The sequence below is a fragment of the Maylandia zebra genome, linkage group LG3, assembly GCF_041146795.1.
Source record: "Maylandia zebra isolate NMK-2024a linkage group LG3, Mzebra_GT3a, whole genome shotgun sequence".
NCBI lineage: Eukaryota > Metazoa > Chordata > Actinopteri > Cichliformes > Cichlidae > Maylandia > Maylandia zebra.
Genome location: NC_135169.1, coordinates 29412955 through 29430986, shown reverse-complemented (window position 1 = coordinate 29430986; position 18032 = coordinate 29412955). Strand labels below are relative to the sequence as shown.

Below are 18032 nucleotides of genomic sequence, written 5' to 3'. Positions count from 1 at the left end.
GCCTTAGATGATAAAAACAGTTCAAGTAGTTGTTTGGAATGATGCTCAAGCAACATTAAACTGACACCCAAATTTCTGACTCAATTGAACAGAAGAGCCTAAGAAGCTGATATACTGCTTAATTTCTGAAATAATATGGCCTGAATGCCAAAGTCAAGCACAGGCAGAAACACAGGCAAGGCAATTACTACAGACACTACTATACATAGTAGACAAGTTGTGAACTAAAATACTATAAAACGCAAAACTAATCTTATCCATAGAAACAAAATAAAACAGTCAAAAACTGAAGTATGAACCAACACCCTAATTTACGAATAAATTCTTTACAAATCCTACCATGTGGATTCATGGATTTTTTTTTCACATTCTGTCTCTCACAGTTGAAGTGTACCTCTGGTGCAAATTACTGACCTCTGTCATCATTTTAAGTGGGGGAACTTGCACAATCGGTGGCTGACTAAATACTTTTTTGCCCCACTGTATATGGATGATCTGGAATCGCCAGATAGCATAACAAGCAAGTCTTTGGGCTGTGGGAGGAAGCCCGAGTATGAAGGCAGTGAACACAGTTGTGATTTGTTAAAGAGCTGATCAACTGGGAAGCAGTGGTGACTGATATACCCCCAAAATTCTATCATGATATTTAAAGGAAATTTGAAATAATAATACTTCGTATCTTAGGTCGAGCTTCTTAACCACCATGTTAACATCAGTAATTTCCATCCATCATTTTGCTCTTCTGTCAGCTAGTGCAGCTATCGAATGTTCCGGAAATACTCGGTTGAGTCCTTTATTCGTTTTTACTAGCATCTCTTTCATCGTAGCCTGGTTCTACTATATGTCAAGTGGTGAAACAAGTTTGTTTCCACCTTCAGTTTCCTGCATATTTTACAAAGTACTGTGCTTTGTTGGAGGCAATTGAAGGAGCTCATCACAGCAAGAACAGCAGACAGCTACTCTCAAACATCCAAACATGCCTGGGCTTGTTTCATTATTGTTTGCTAGGAAATGACACTTTTTTTATTTACATGAAAAATAATTTGCAAAATATTGTGTTATATTAAGCATTACTTAAAACTAATACTTGAGATCATATTCTCGACAGGAATGTGTTTAATGAGGTCAGAGAAAAAAGCCTGGATTATACTGCGGATCCAGCTGGAGACTAGACGGCCGAGTGGTTATTCCTGTTATGCTTCTTCAAAGTCCGCTCCCTGGGCACATGGATAGTTGGTGCATTGTAATGTAAATTCTCTGCGGATGAGTCAGCGCAGTCACAAAACACAGTCAGGCACGTGGATGTACACACAGATCCTCGCAGTCACTGTCCGATGATAAAATGTATTTCACTGGAACCCAAGCAAACCCTCGGCCATGTACAAAATATAAAACTAGGCCTGTTTCCCCTTAAATCTGTAACCACAGAAGTCTCCCCCTGCTGCCCATTAGAAAGAACACAGGTCTAAGGCACTAATGGCCTTGACTTTTTAGACCCGAAAGCTCTGTCCATCTTTGCCATACAGTCTATGAGAACAAAGGGGGAAAAGAACAAAATTGCCAGAACTTGAAATAAGCATCCCTCTGACCGTACAAGCACAGGCATATAGTTGTTGTTTATATGGGCTAAGAATAAATAATCCTGACTTCACTCATGACTCAGACCCAACTCTCCCAGGATTTTTCCCTGGGAGTAAGGTCTCATTGCAGGAGCCAACTTCCTCCTCGGATCACTTTGAAGGCGGCAATGAAATCTCATCATGGATTTTTTTTTTGTTCAGTGCTGCCAACAAAAAAACATTTGGTCTACAAAGGTTTTAGTTTATTAATCTATCAACACAAAATGAACCAACACATCATTTGATAATAAATTTCTCAGAATGTCCAGAATTAATTGGCTCCAGCTTCTCTTATTTTTTTTCTTCTAATGAAAGCAGCAGAACAGCTTTGAATACAGGACTGTTCACTGACCAAAACAAGCTTAACCATTGCCGACTTGGATACCTAGTCCTGTATGGAACAAATGATTAATCAGCTAATTGGGTGAACAATCAAAAGTAACTGTTAGATACAACCCTAAATCCTATGTACACACACAGGCAATCACAAAGCCCCAAATCTCCCCCCCAAAATTAAACAACACTTGGAACGAAGATGGGAACAGTGGGCTGCTTTTGATTATTATCATCTCTGACAATTGCAGGCAGCTCTCGAGGACCTTATATAAGTAATTTAATATTTATCGTGTTTATTCCACGAAGACTAGTCTTTGAGAACAGGAGAAGGTAGAGAAGGACCAGCTGGGAACGGATAAAGAAATGTGACAGGAGTGTGAGGAAAACAGCTTGGAGAGGTGTATTCCCCAAAGGAAAACTGTGCCGTAAATGAAGTGCATCGCACTGTGTGAGAGGAAGAGATCTGGGAGAGGAGGGTATGTGAATGTGAATGTGTGTGTGTGTCTTGCTTCTGTATATGTGTGTACAGTATGAGTCTGTGCATCCATCTGCACTGTTTAGGCCGGCCGAATCCTTTCTGAATAGACACTGTATGTTCCAATTGTTGTCATGGAGCCCGTTATTTTCAAGTTTTTTTCTAGCCTCCCTCCTGCTACAGTGCGTGTCTCTTTCTCCCTTTCTCTTGCGTCCCTCTCCTTCCATATGTGTCTTTCTCTCTCTCTATCACCTTCAGTGGCTCCCCAGGGCAGCCTGTTAAATGCTGCAATCTGTCTCTGTCTTCCATCCTTACCCTCCCTCCCTCTTTTCCCTTCCTCTCTGTCTCTCAGGCTGTTCTCCGAGGCTCGGCGCTCATGAATCACAACGCTAACTACTACATGTAAAAGAGGGAAATCCCTGACTAAAAGCAGAAAGTGGAGGGGGTGATAAGGACATATCTCAAGGGGGAATTAAAGCCAGCGACTCTTTTGTGATCTAGAGAGAGTAGGAGACAAGGACAAGAGAAGAAGAAGGAGGAGAAGGGTGGGATAAAGGGACGAGCAGATGACATGAGAGTTACTATCTGAGGGTATCGAGGTCGGAAGGTTGCTTTTAATTTGGTTTCAGCCCATTCAGAAAGTTCATTTGTGACACTCTTAGGAACAGAAGCTTGATGGTGTAGAGGAAAGTGCTGAAACAGAAGCCAAAAAATGAAAAAAAAAGTTGCTTTTCTTCATATTAATTCACTTACTTTCCTACAGGAAGCTGCTCTGCTCAGTAACACTAATCTGTTGTCACAGAGAAGCTTCACTGGAGCAAAAGGGGGTTAAGTGCCCTTCAAAACTAATAGAGGAAGTGCAGGGGGAAAGTGTTTCTCACATGCCATTTTCAGCAGGGATTTCCCAGCAAGTATGTGACACGAATGAACAACTTTCCCTTTAGTTACCCTTTCTCTACCTTTTCCCTCACATTAACTACTAGAACTCCACCAAAATTTTCAGCAAGCTTCTTATTCAACGCTTTTCAACTTTTATTTCCAAGAAATGATCCAGCATCTTTGCAAGGGAAGCTCTTAATGGAAAACATACTAGCACTCATGCCTATTTTATAAGGTACACTTGTCTGACTGCTCATTAATCCAAATATCTAATCAGTCAGTCACACTGAAGCAACAGTGCAGTGACACGAAGGCATGTTAAAGATGAGGGGGCTCTACAGTGGAGTGGCCAAAGAGCCCTGGCTGCATCAGGAAGGTCATCCAGCATCAAAATCTGTGCCAAATATGTCAGTTTATCTGCTGTGGCAAGCCCTTGCAAAAAAGGGAGCAGCCAAATGAAGCTCAGAAGCTCAGACATAGTCAAAAAAAGCTTCCAAAGTTCAAGCCAAGCATCAAAATTGGGAAAAAACACTATTTAAGTGGCATGGTTTTTGGTGCAACAAAGAAAATATCTAATAAGCAGCAGATCTATGGGTGAGAATGTCTGGTTGATTCCGGAAGTTGGAGGTGAGTGATTACACTGCTTCAAGCAAATAGGAAGGCAGCAGTCATTTAAGTAAACACTAATTACAATCCAGGTATGCAGAAGAGTTGTTAAGAGACAACCTTGAAGCAGAAGACCACACCAGCTGCCACTGCTGTCAGCTATGAACAGGAACCTATGGCTAGAATTTGCATGGGTTTAGAATAGAGGACTGGAAAAATGTTGCCTGGTCTGAAAAGTCTCAATTTCTGCTGCAATATTTAGATGGAGGGTCAGAATTTGGCGTAAAAAGAACATGAAAGCATAGAGCCATCCTGAATTGTATCAATCTTTCACTTTGCTACTCTTGTTGTGGTGGTGTGGCGGATATCTTGTTGCCACACTTTGAGCTCCTTAGCACCAAATTATCATCCCTTAAACACCACAACCTCTCTCTTTATGATCACATCTTCTATTGACTGCTACCAAGAGGACAAAACATGATGTCACAAAATTTAAATCGTCAATGTGCAGCTGATAAATCTGCAGCATCTATGTGATGCTGTCACATCAGTGCAGATCAAAATCGATGTTTCCGGCACCTTGTTGAATCTACGCTATGAAAAATTAAAGCAGTTCTGAAACAAAAATACGGTCAAACCCAGTAACTAATAAAGTAGCAAGTGACTGTACGTTTCAGTGTGCTTCCAAGGAAAATCTTTCACTGTCTATTCAAAGCTTAATTCAAGAACCAGAGGCCAAGAGAAGGGGCCAAGTATTTGTAGTTAATTATATCTTTCATCATCCACGAGATTTGTAAGCTTTTGATTTACATCATGGTCCTGGAAATTCCTCGATTCTCAAGGCCACAGAAGGTACGCATCCTTTCATTGCGTACACTTGAGACTGCGTATTAATGAGTACAAGCTGAGGCTTTGAAAAGAAAGAAAAACACATGGTAACAAGTGCCAACTTAACTGCAACAACCTCTGGTTTGTGGCTTATGACTGCAACTCACTGCGGTCTGTTTTAGGGCCATTTTTAGTTGGCAAACATTTTCATGCTCTTTTGCTGTCTAAGCACTTTTCAGTTTTTTGGTAACACGTCTAAAGTGCTTCAGTCAAAGACAGCTTGAGCTCTTTTAGGTTCTCGAAGATGTTTTACCACTCACGTAGACAGCTTCTTCAGTTTTGAAGATGAAACAGAACCTGAACCTTCAAGAACTTAAAAGAGGCCCACGTGCCGTTGACTCAAGCATTTTATATTACTGTGGCCTGGATCACTAAAAACCTACTCTGATACAATTTGGTAACTACTTATCACTCAGCTACTCTTGTTATTAATAGAATAAGTGATTTGTTGTGCCAAAATGTATCTTTTTTACCAGCTAACAAGTTCATAAAGAAGTCCCTTAGGTCAGATTAAATTCAACTCACAGTTAAGATCTGTCAAATTATATCTTTATGTCTCACGTTCTCAGTTTAAGTGTTACCACAGTGTTCCCTCGTGTAATTTTCTCTGTCTTCTTGTACTTGAATTTCTCTGACTCTGTCACTTATGAGTTCCTCCATCCCATTTAGCTGCAGTTAGAAGCCTGAATACCTCGGACAATCACGTGTCTGAAAGAAAAGGATGGGAATTTGAGGCGATCCAAATGAGATAATAAAGATGTACTCTGGTTATCGTAACAGGTCCATCATGCTCTAACTCTAATCAAGTTTCAACCATTTTAATTTCTTCATTCAAATAGCTTGCCACATCCTGCCAGACATTCACAGGAAAAAAAAGCCATGACTGCACTGGCTCAATCGGTTGAAAAATGTTCAAGCCATTTAGTGACCCTTCCTCCACACATTTATTCACGCTATTCTTTTCATTTGTCACCCACACTTTGTCATTTTATCTTTTGCTTTTTTCCCTGCTTCCTCTTTCAAACCTTTGACTTTTGGTTTTCATAGTCATATTTTCAAGGCCAGATTCAGTCTTTCTCACTTTCTCTCGCTCAGCTTATCAAACACACCGTTAGGAAGGGATTCTTTCTGAGTAAAAGCCTGTTTCAGTGCCGCCCTCGCTAAAAGCTCCTGCACTTCACTGTGCAATGTGTGTTAATGCTGAACATACAGCCTTCCCCTCTCTCTGCAGTGTTTCACCCTCTTGCTGCAGAAACACTCATATCTCTGCAGTCTCTCCCTCATTTCGCCTTTTTATGTTTCCCCATCGCCTTTTTTTTTTGTTTCACCGCCTTGTTCTTTTCTTTTTGTTTCACTTTTGTTTTTCAGGTTTTGTAGTTTATTGCTGATGTTTCACCACTATTGCAGCAATGCTGTACAGTGTACGGCTTTAAATGGGCTTTTTTCTCCCTGTAAAATGGAGCAAAATAAGTTGAAGAAGACATCTTATGCCAGTGTTTTGGACCACAGTTTAGACCAATCAGACTTGCCATTATGATCACTGACAGGTGACGTAAATTACACTGATTATCTCTTCATCATTGCACCTGTTAGAGGGTGGGATATATTAGGGAGCAAGCGAACATTTTGTCCTCACAGTTGAAGCGTTAGAAGCAGGAAAAATGGGCAATACAATATTAGGCAGGTGGTCACAATGGTATGTCTGATCGGTGGATTTATGTTATTGAAATTGAATAGCTTTATATGTGGTTTATATAGTTATAAATAAGTTGTTTTCATTAGTGGCTCCAACATCACAGCTTCTGACTGGCTAGAGTGCTCTCTCAAACTGTTTTGGTTGTACTCTACAGAATACCTCTTTGCTTTTAGACATTGCAAAGGTAGCACAAAAATACTCATACTCATCTTCATTGAAAAAAAGCCACTTTACCCCCACAAACAGTATATATTAGCAGCTATAATATGAATGTAGGAATGAACAGAGATAGTCTTTTATTATAAAACTCAGACAATTTTCATTTTATTTTGAAACTCACTGACAATAATAATGTTTGTTTTGCTGGATTATAAAGAAATGCAACAGTGTTTTATTTATAGTGTTCTATTACACTGAGCACCTTTTTAACTAGAAGTGTCTTCTTTTCACATGTACACTGCTTTATGCTTTTAAGTGCTTATTTTCAATCATGCACACACACAAACAGGGATGAATGCAGTGGGGGCAATTTGTCGTTCAATGCCTCGCCTGCGTATACACTTTGGCACACAGACTGGACAAACCACTCTACCTCCTGAGTCAGAGCTGCCCCTGTGGACACTCAGTTCTGATCTCAATGATATGAAACATCAGTGGCTTGTAACTGACAGTAAGCACAGCAGAAATAAAGGATTTCACATGTAAACTCCAGACAGAATCGGGTTATCTTATTTTCCGTAGTTGTCTTACAAAATGAAAAAGGCTGCACTGCTGGAAATAATCAGTGTACACTCGTAGAGCATTGGTGACTTTTATGCACTCTGAAGCCCCGCTCTGTAACTTTACGTTGTCTGACACTTTGTGGCTGAGTTACTGTGATGCATCCTAAATGCATCCGCTTCAGAATATTACCATTTGCATTGTGGAATATTTAGGAGGGAGGCAATTTTAGAAAGTCATCTGCAACAATTAGGGATATCAACATACCAGAAATTTAGTAGTTAGTACCAATAGACTTACATGATTCTTGATACCAAATTCGATACCGAAACAAACTGATCATCCTACATTTAAAGCACAGCTATGGTGGCAAATCATGTATTGAAAATTACCATTATATTTTGTTGATAAGACGCAGAGTGAAATGTTAGGATGGTTACTATTGTTACGCTTACATCACATTAGCATATAGCTTTTAGCTGCTTTGGTAAATTAGAGGTATTTCCTCTCTTTGGACATTTCTATTCCCTATTTCTATACAGTGGTCCCTCACTATTGTTTTGCTGATTTTTTTGTGTGCAATTCTACATGCTTTTTTTGTTTCTTTGTTTGTTTTGTTTTTTTTACAGCACATTGTGTTCTGCATCCTGATTGGCTGTAGACCATTGTCAATCAATCTCGTGCCGTGTCTCCTGTCCAGTACAGAATGCGTTCAGGTTGTCAAATTTACATAAATCTTCGATCGCTAGCAGTGTGACTCTGAAGTGCTGCACTGTATGTTTTCTCCTCAACAAACACAACAATGTCGATGAAACGTTTTGCACCGTCTAAGGCAACCACGGGTGCCTTCGGGTTCATTCCATTATACTGGACGTATTTTTCTACGAAGGTTTGAACTTTGACAGTGTTTAAACAAGAGAGAAGAGTGTGAAAATGTTCACACCTGTCTGAGAAAAGTGTATAAACTGTGCACTGAGGGGTTTTATCTATAATAATTCTAAAAAATAAAGTTGGCTTCTTCGCGGATTTCACCTATCGCGGGTCATTTTTGGAACATATCACCCACGATAAACAAAGAACCACTGTATTATATTCTCTAGTCGACTCCTTTTCTGATCAATGAGTTGGAGCAGAGCTATCGCAATAGCTGTACTAGTTGCATGTGTAATTTTTCATGTGCGATTTGTAGTTTTTCCTGTGCTTATTGGATTCCTTCTTCTTCTAGATTAGAATGCTTGTAGCTGTATGCTGCCCCCTTCAGGTTTGGAGAAATTGATGCCTTGGTACATACACTTCCTAAAGTACCTACAAAACCCAAATAAAGCTACTGTTGTGTTTTCAACATTTTGATATAGAATGGTACTCTAAGTATCAATTCTAGTGACATAGTTGCGACAGCCACAATTATAGTAACACACTCAATTTCAGTGACCTCTTTAGAACTACCTATTGTTTCATAAATGTCTGTAAAGAAAGAGAGAGCTGATTAATGATTAACAGCTGAAAAATAAAATGGCCGTGTTGAGATATTCTGATGACGTTGTTCTTTACTTGAGTACTACTCTGCACAGAACACTTCAGTTCTATCTATTACACACTGTTGTGAACTGGGTTCACTCGAATTTAATAACTGTGTTATAACAGTTGCTTGCACTACCTTGCCTACTTCCTGCTGGAGGAAGTAATACTGTTACAGTAAAGTCACTGTGGTTATAAAGTGTTTAATACATGTATTAGACACATGTAATACAAATATAAAGAATGCTAATATATTAAAAATGTATCCAGATTTCTTTTTAATAAATTGAATTGAATTGACATTTAACGCTCAGATTTAAGTCGGCACACTGAACTTCTTTGAGAAGTGAGAAATTAATCAAGTGTAACATTCAAGCATGAAAACATTTTTTTTTCTGTTCAGAAATGGACATAAATAACTGTAATTAAAAAAAAGTGCTTTACTATTTTTTCAGGCTTTTTTGTAAAACAGTGAATTTTGAAATGCATTGATAACAACAATAAATATCTTTTAGCAATAAAAATATAAAAAATAATTTTTATTGAGAGCTATTGTATACTGCTGGATTAACCATTACAGAAACATAAAAATTATTTTGATAATTTACCAATAATGTGAACTTAGGGCAATTTTGGCATAAATCTTACATTGGGTGGCGGTCTAATAAATTTGCCAAGTGCTGTAATTAAGACATACTACTCCATTTGCTATGGGATTTCAGCTTTTATACCTTGAAAATTGAAAAACCTTTGGTATAAAAGTGATTATATTCCCAGACACATTCACTCTTTTCATGCATTTGTTTTTTTGGTCTGTAACATCCCGGTCTCTACTGCTGCCTCCTTGCCTGTCATTTGAATTTCTTCCCTCCAATGCTTTGTCGCTCTTCTTTTGCCTTACCCTCTCGCTCTTTTTTCCTTTTCTTAACTCCTCTATATCTCTCATTCCTTTGCTTCTCTCTCCCCAAAGTCACCAGGCACATACTGTATACACCCGCAGTGTCTGGACATTTTGCACAGCTTTCCTCAGAGTCTGGCGTTGACCCTGGGTTGGCTGTTGACGGCTTTTTACGCGTCATGCCTGCACACTGTACGGTCACAGAAGAACTCCCACACAAATCAACACACAGCACACGCATACACTCATGCGTGCTTGAAGACATGGCAGGAGACTGAGTTATTGGCGGGGCCGGAGTGACATGCCCCGCTTCACCAACTCATTCACGCTCTGCTGAATATTGGGTTATGCACGGGCCATTTGTTACATGGATCATAAAGTGCAATAAGGACAGAGTTAAGCAGCAACAGACACATACGCACTCAAACTCAGGCACAGGCATGGACTTAATTTTTTTTTTGTTCTCTGTCAGAAACAGCATTGCATAATCTCAAAATCTGTCTAAATCTCTCCCCCCTTTCTCTCTGGCCATCTCCTCCTCTGTCACTTTCCCCGACTCGCTATTTCCTGATGGCTTTAAGGACATGCAAGTGACTGAAAAAAAAGGCGAGATGCAAGAAGAAAGACCAGAAAGAGAAGTATGTCAGAGACGTGTGACGACTAATGTCTTAACAAGGGGAAAAAGGGAAGTGTAGAAGAAAGAAAAAAGTGTGACAGTTAAATAACTGGGGTCATGTGCTTGATAAGAAAAACAAAAACCATACAGCACCACAGCTCAGCAAAGAAGCAAAAATACCCAAATAGTGGAAACAAGAAGGAGAGGGAAGCGAGGCAGACGGCTGCAAAACAAACTGGATTTTAGCGATACAAAACAGAATGAGATGCATCTGCTGAGCGCTGCTTTTGCTGAGCGCCCAAACGAGGCGAACGTGCCATGTGACAAGCTGCTGAAGAGCCCCGCACATGCACGCGCTCATTCAGCTTCGTCTTTTCTGCTCTCTCTGCACAGTGAATGTGTCATTTTGAAGCCTTTAGTCATTTAAAGAGCGCAGAGAAGACTTCGTGCCATCTTCTGCTTCTCATCTCAGTCTGCCAGGAACTGCTCCTGAGCAACAAATATACGATTATCACACTGTGCAGTTTGGCAAAATTTTATTTTTATTTGAATAAAATACCGACCGAAGATTCCTTTATTACTCAAAACACTTAAAATCGAACCTAAAATCAGTTGCTCGACTGTCCCGCGGTTTAGCTTGTGTTTTACTTCTTTAAAATACACATGTAATGCATGCAGTTATAGTACAAAATGCTTAAAGTGCTCTCTTTCCTCTACAGCTGGCATCCACCAACTCTGCTAACAGCAGTCAGACAACTGCAGCTGACAACAAAGGTAGGTCTTAGTTTTGTTTGGTTTAAAATGTTTTCCTTTATATAAAATTCAGGATGTATTTTTTTGCTCTTCAGCATCAGCGTAACTTTGTGCTGAACATTGGGAGGGGGGGGGGCGGTCAAGATCTCTGTCTAAATAAATCTGGGTAAACTCCCAGATGATTAAACATGCAGCTATATTGCTGGTAATACCTGAAACAAGTAAAGAAAATCAACAGCCTATTTATGCAGATAAGTCATAATTTTATTGGAGGGGTCATATTGATTGGGTCTGATTATTGGGGAGGGTCATAACCCCCCTAACCCCCCTGGAAATTACGCCCCTGCTCTCCAGCATTTGCATGTTATTGTATGCATTGCATTCATCATATTCAGTTCACTTTTATCTGTGCAAAATCCAAACAAAAGGTAACCAAGGGCACTTTATGTGGTAAAGAGTTTAAAACAGAAAGAAAAAAACACTGCGGCAGTTCGAGAACTTGTGACTTTAACAGGAAGAAACCCTCATTTCAGACTCAGGGAGGGGCGGCCATCTGCTGCCACCAGTCGGATGTGTGAGAAGAAAGATAAGAGAAAGAAGAAGAACAGAAATAAGCACAAACCATAAAGAAGACGCAAAGCAAGCATGTCAATAATCAGTGGGGAGTGAAAAGAAAAAGGATGAGACTGGAGATATTTTCCAGCAGCGCTGACCTCCAGTGGCATAACTAAGAGATACTTCAAGGTCACTTGGTTTAACTCTAACTGTAAGCCTTATAAATGAAAGAAAACTTTAAGCCTGATCTTAAAAGTAAAGAGGGTCTCCTGAATCCACACTGGGAGCTGGTGCCACAGGAGAAGAGCCTGATCTGCAGGCCTCCACCTTCCATTGTTTCTCATTTCTTAAAGAACCCCCAAGTAAGCCTAAGGAACTGGGATAATATGGTGCTGATGAGACCTGATCATTAAGAATCATTAAGGACGCTTAATGCTTGTTCATCATATGAGTAATGATATATATTGGAGTGTGTGAGATAAAGGACATACTCTGGTCAAAACAGAGGTTCCTTAAAATAATGCTATATGGATTTGGTTGGACACAAGGTTTCTCGGGACCTTAGAGTCAAACGCAGTGACTTCAGATTCATATGCATCAGCAGATTTTTGCTGTTCTCCTAAGTGCCGTCAGATTTGGCAATTCCTCAGACCTTACTGTGGCAGTTTTATTCATTAGATGTTTAATAGCTTTTTCGGGAGAATTTTAGAAAGAGGTTCAGACGGCTCGTTTGGGCTCACCGCTGCCTGTTAAAGTAAGAGAAAGCTCATAAAGACTGCAGAGAAAGAAGCAAAGGTATCTTCTTTTCTGTGGTTAATGAGCAAGTTTAAAATTGCCATCACTCTGGAGTTATTAACTTGTCGAGCAAATCAGAAGCATTATTAAATATAGTGACAAAGTCGCTAACCATATCTCTTCCACAGCCTTTTTTCCTGCTTATTTCTTTCGTTCAGCATCCTGCTCTTCCTCTTTGTTCTTCCATATTATTAGAAAAGTGACATTTTTTTCTATGGAGGGATCAGACTGCTGATTTTCCATGAGCTAAGCAACCAGGGGGCAAGAAGGAATTCTGGCAGGGATGGTAAATGGCCTGCATTTGTATAGCGCTTTTCTAGTCCATAGGACCCCAAAGCGCTTTACACTACATTCAGTCATCCACCCATTCACACACACATTCACACACTGGTGATAGCAAGCTACATTGTAGCCACAGCTGCCCTGGGGCGCACTGACAGAGGCGAGGCTGCCGGACACTGGCGCCACCGGGCCCTCTGACCACCACCAGTAGGCAAACATGGGGTTAGTATCTTGCCCAAGGATATTTGGCATGCAGCCAGGGTGCAGCCTGGGATCGAACCACCGACCTTCTGATTAGTGGCTGACCTGCTCTGCCACCTGAGCTACAGCCACCCGATCAGCAGTGCGTCAAGCAAGAAAAAAAAAGTTGGCTGCAGCTTAACTTTTGTCCAATGTTGCTCATCAATAACTAATTCCAGCACTGGGAAATGCACAATCGATCACGTTTGCACCAACAAAACCTGTGATCAGCTTCTGTTCCTTCCATCATGTCCCCGAGTCTTTCTCTTCTATCCTATAAAATATTCCATAATATCAAAACCAGCGACTTAGAGTTTCCATTTTTCCATGTCTCCTGTCTTGTCTCCATTTTTCATTTTTCACTGTGCTACTCTCTCATATTTCCCTGCCATTCTAATCTCTCTGCATTCTCTCTTTTTGAATGCACCTAAATTTAATCTCACATAAGGGTTTTCCATTCTAGCCCTGAGGCAAGGTTGCCCAGCTGTAATGACTGTAGTATCTTGTAGCTAACACAGATATACAGTATGGCGGGAATGTACAGATGATGTAGATGCCCCAGGGCTACTCATAGCGCTCTGATTCATACTTAATCAGACACACACAGAGGTGCAGCGGGAGAAGGTATAAGCTTATATAAAGTCTGTAGTCACGCTGCACAGTGGAGTCTAACCCAGTTCAGTTTTTTTTCTTCCTTTTGTTGCATCATTATGTCTCTGTACACAATGAAAGTGGCATGATCTCTATTTTTGGTCAAATGATGGATATGTTGTAATACTTTTTCTTTTAACTGCTTCTCTTGATGTCAGACAGCCCGTTCTGAAATGTTGCTGGAGCTGCTTGAAGCCACCAGACACCACTGAGAGAAACGCTAATTTTACCTCGCAGAACAGTGTGGTTGCTGTCCTGAAGCTGTGCGATGTTGGTGTATTAGCTTGCATCGACTAATGTGTTCACACCCCAAAGTCGCACCGTAAAAACTAACCGAAGCGGGCGACGGTAAACCAGTGGGTGGCGCGCTCTGTGACGTAAAATGACAGCTGTTGTCAGGAGTCTGGTGGCTTCGATGAGACCAACAGAAAGGCTTCAGAGAAAGGTCAGGAAGGGCTTCCTGACAGAACACGAAGCAGTGGAAGCACTTCAAACATGGCCTACATTCAAACTGGATTTGGCTGATTTACATTTTGCAGCTGATTGTGTCGACAGTTTCAGTGTGAAGTTAGCAGCACAAGGACAGCATGGGCACATTTTAGCCCTTTTCCTATTGGCAACATCTCTGGCTCTGTTCCAGAGTGTGTCTTTCATCCCATCTCCCTCTCCTCACTCCTCACTCACAGCAGATGGCTGTTCCTCCTTGAACCTGGTCTGCCGCAGGCTTCTTCCTGTTAAAAGGGAGTTTTTCCTTCCCACTGTCACCAAATTGTTGCTCACAGGGGGTCATAGGGGATTGTTGGGCTTTTCTTTATTGTAGGGTGGTTACGTCACAGTATAAAACGCCTTGAGGCAACTGTTGTTGTAATTTGGTGCTATATAAATAAAGCTGGATTGAATTGAAATTGAACATAGCAAGTAGTAAAATTCACGAGTGGCTGGTTAAGATCGGGGCAGTTTAGAGTGACGTGACTTCATCTCTCACAGCTTTTAATAAACAATTCTGTTTTTCTTTACTATAATCAGTTTAAGTGTAAACTGTGTTTGAAGTGCTTCTACTGCTTAGGTTTGTGTCAGGCAGTCCTTTCCCAGGGCTGTGTACCAGGAAACAAGCTCAATATACCCCATATCTTTCTGTTATCTGGCTTTATTCACCCGAACATTAACAACTGGGCTAACCGGTCACACAAATGTGGTTATCTATTTGAGTAAGTTAGTCCAGGGTTTATCAGTCTAGCTAGCTATACGCCAGGGGTCCCCAATCCCAGTCCACGAGGGCCGGTGTCCCTGCAGGTTTTAGATGTGTTCTTGATCCAACACAGCTGATTTAAATGGATAAATTAGCTTCTCAACATGTCTTGAAGTTCTCCAGAGGCCTGGTAATGAACTAATCATGTGATTGACGCAGGGTGAGATCTAAAACCTGCAGGGACACCGGCCCTCGTGGACTGGGATTGGGGACCCCATGCTATACACTTTTGCACATTTGAAGCCAAAACGGCAAGCTGGCAAAAATGCTGACAGTGTAAGTCATGGGTGGAGGAACTCCAGGCCTCAAGGTCTGGTGTCCTGCAGGTTTTAGATGTGTCCTTGATCCAATACAACTGATTTAAATGGCTTAATTACCTCCTCAACCTGTCTTGAAGTTGTGCTAATGAACTAATCATTTGATTCAGGTGTGTTGACCCAGGAGGATATCTAAAACCTGCAGGTCACTATCCCTTGAGGCCTGGAGTTCCCAGTAGTCTGTTATTAAGATATGGCACAATCTGATGGATTACTATTTATTCAAATACATTTTTAGATGTGCGTAACATCGTTTTAGTTTTGAATTCCTTCAGCTGCAGCCACATTAGTGTTTTAACACTGCGGCAGCAAGCAGAGAATAAAAATAAAAACCGAATTAGTGTTTGTCTACATACAAATCTGACATAAGACCCGCAAGCTCAAGTACAGTAAGAGGTGGGCTGCCTTCATAATACTAAGAGTCCTAAGCTAACTATGATGTTACCTGGATTAGCTCAATTCCTGTTTCGTAGTCCTTCAGCCTTTAGTTTTACTTGTAACATCAAAGATGCACCGCTTCAGAGTCTGTGCTGCAAAGCAGGACTTATCCAGGTAGCTTCAGGGTAACCCTGTGTTCTCTCTACAACAACGGTGGTTTTCTTCTTACTGGTGTAGATCATCTATGATAACTTGTTCAGTCCAAATTAGAGATCGATGCATATGAAATCATCGCCTACTGACCAATCAGGTCCATTCCTAGAAGACCTCTCTAACCTCTGTTGACAGATTGTAGGAGAGTTGAACAGAACGAGGTTTTTAATAGTGATCCTGGCAGCATCAATAGTAATATGGTTATATATGTTTTATTACAAGATCCTAAAACAGGACACCTATCTGGACTTTATATCGAATTAGCCCACATTTGAATTTGATTTTTGTATTTCTGCTTTTTTTTTCTTTTTTTTTCCAAACCATCAAATCCTACTGTCTTTAAACATTAATTTAATAAACTACTTGATATAAAACATTCATTCTCCTTTGCCTTAATGATACAGCTGTGATATTAATAAGTCTGTTAACCTACAGTTGGTATTTTGGCCACCTGTGCTTAATGGCCTTAAATAGGCTAAAATGTATTAACACAGTAGCTCTTTTCCAGTTTGACTAAACAAAATGATTAAAGTGCACACACTGAACAACTGTACACAGCTTTTCCCTCATACAACCTGTTGCCATGTATACAGCAGCTGTGTTGCTTTTAGCCTGTTTTGTATATTTAACCTCTTCAAAATTTTATCCACAGTATAGTTTTAGCTTCATCTATAAAATCAGTTGCTCTCTTGCCAGTGCGTGTATCCATATTGTGATTAGTCAACGGCTGCCATCCCTGTCATGTTAATGCGCTGAGGAAACCCTGGGTTAACTTATCAAGTTGCTAACCAGCTTTGTGTGACCCCTGTTTGCCAGTATTACAGGATATGAATCCATGTAAGGGAAAAGCAACCTGGGCATGCTGAACAGACATTCCCAAAGGATGGACAGTAAAATAAGATAGATGAAAAAGTTCATCTTTAAATTAAAACCAAAAAGACAAACAACTAACACAGAGAAAGGTGTTCAACATTTGAAACTTTTTTTTTATCTGGCTGCAGCTTCTGGTTTTAAATTTACCCAGATTACTGTCATTTCATTGACAAGCAATTAACTTCCAGGTGGCATTTCCTGGATTTGTTGACTGCGAGAGAATTTTTCCCTCACATGAATAACAACTATTTAATTTCACTGAAAACCATTCAGTCCTAAAGCGCTGCAAAGATGAGGACAGCTCAGTCTCATAGTGTACCAATCAGCCTCTGTCGACAAAGTCATTTAATAGTTGACTGGACATTTTGTATGCTACGGTTTTTTTAAATGGGGAATGAGCTGTTCTTTGTGTCAGAAAAATAACAGCAACATCATTGGTTTCACATCATGTTCCTAGGTTTTTAATAAACACTGTATTTTAGGAGATTTTCTACTCCACTAGGCCTCGCTGCTGGATGTGCTGTTTGTTCATCCACTCGCTGCAGATCAGGCCAACGTGCAGTGCAGTTTATAGAGCACATTTTCAGTCTTTGTTGTCGCTTTTCTCTTCTGTGATAGAAGGTTTTGGAGCATTGTGTGATAATAGGCACTTTACTTCTCTGAAATCACTCCCTTTATCTCCTCTATAGCCTTTAATTTCTCCACTTACTGTACAATCAAAGCGCGGCTAAGAAAATCTTTGTAATAAACAGGTAGTTGCTCACCAGTCTTTCTGCTTATTATTAACTCCTCCCCTCTGATTTCTAACCCTCTCCAGAGAAGGCATCAGCAGCGAAGCCTCAGGAGCAGGAGGAGGAGATCGACATTGACCTGGAGGCACCGGAGACAGAGAAGGCAGCGCTTGCCATCCAGAACCAGTTCAGGCGCTTCCAGAAGAAAAAGAAGTAGAGTGACTGAATGATTATAATAGAAAAGAACGAAAGAAAGAAGAAAAAAAAACAAACAACAAAAAAAATCTTTCCACAGATATACAAAATTACAGTCAATGATTGAGAGCGGGTGGGCGGTTGGATGGGGGGTTCGAGCAGGGGTTGAAATCGTTCTGGATTTATTGTCTTATTATGCAAAGTGTCATTAAATACCTTTTTGCATGATAGATTGGCCGGCTTTGAGAGGGGAAAGAAAGGGAAAGGGGGAAAAAGCGGGGTGGGGTTTGGAATTTATAATCTAGCATGACGAAATACTGTAACCTCCCGTCACCACATTAACCTTTGCAGATGTCCCTACATGCCACCTGTTTGTCCCTCGATGCTCCCAAACATGCAAACTCCCCCCCAGGCTCTTTACCCTGCTCCTCCTGCAGCCCAGCACACAGAGACACAAACAGGCAAACTGACTGCTGACTGACAGAATAAGCACACATCCTTCAACACTGGCGAGACAGGAATGCACAAACAGAAGGGAAGCACACTCTC

At 40.6% G+C, this 18032-nt stretch overlaps 1 long non-coding RNA gene across 1 annotated transcript; it reads left to right on the top strand.

Annotated features, from left to right (window-relative positions):
• The first annotated feature begins 10168 nt into the window (after positions 1-10168).
• LOC143416456 (uncharacterized) lies at positions 10169-17409 on the top strand. The gene is made up of 3 exons (XR_013096826.1): positions 10169-10273; positions 10971-11025; positions 17375-17409. It is a non-coding gene; the product is annotated as an uncharacterized LOC143416456 (long non-coding RNA).
• Positions 17410-18032: the final 623 nt, after the last annotated feature.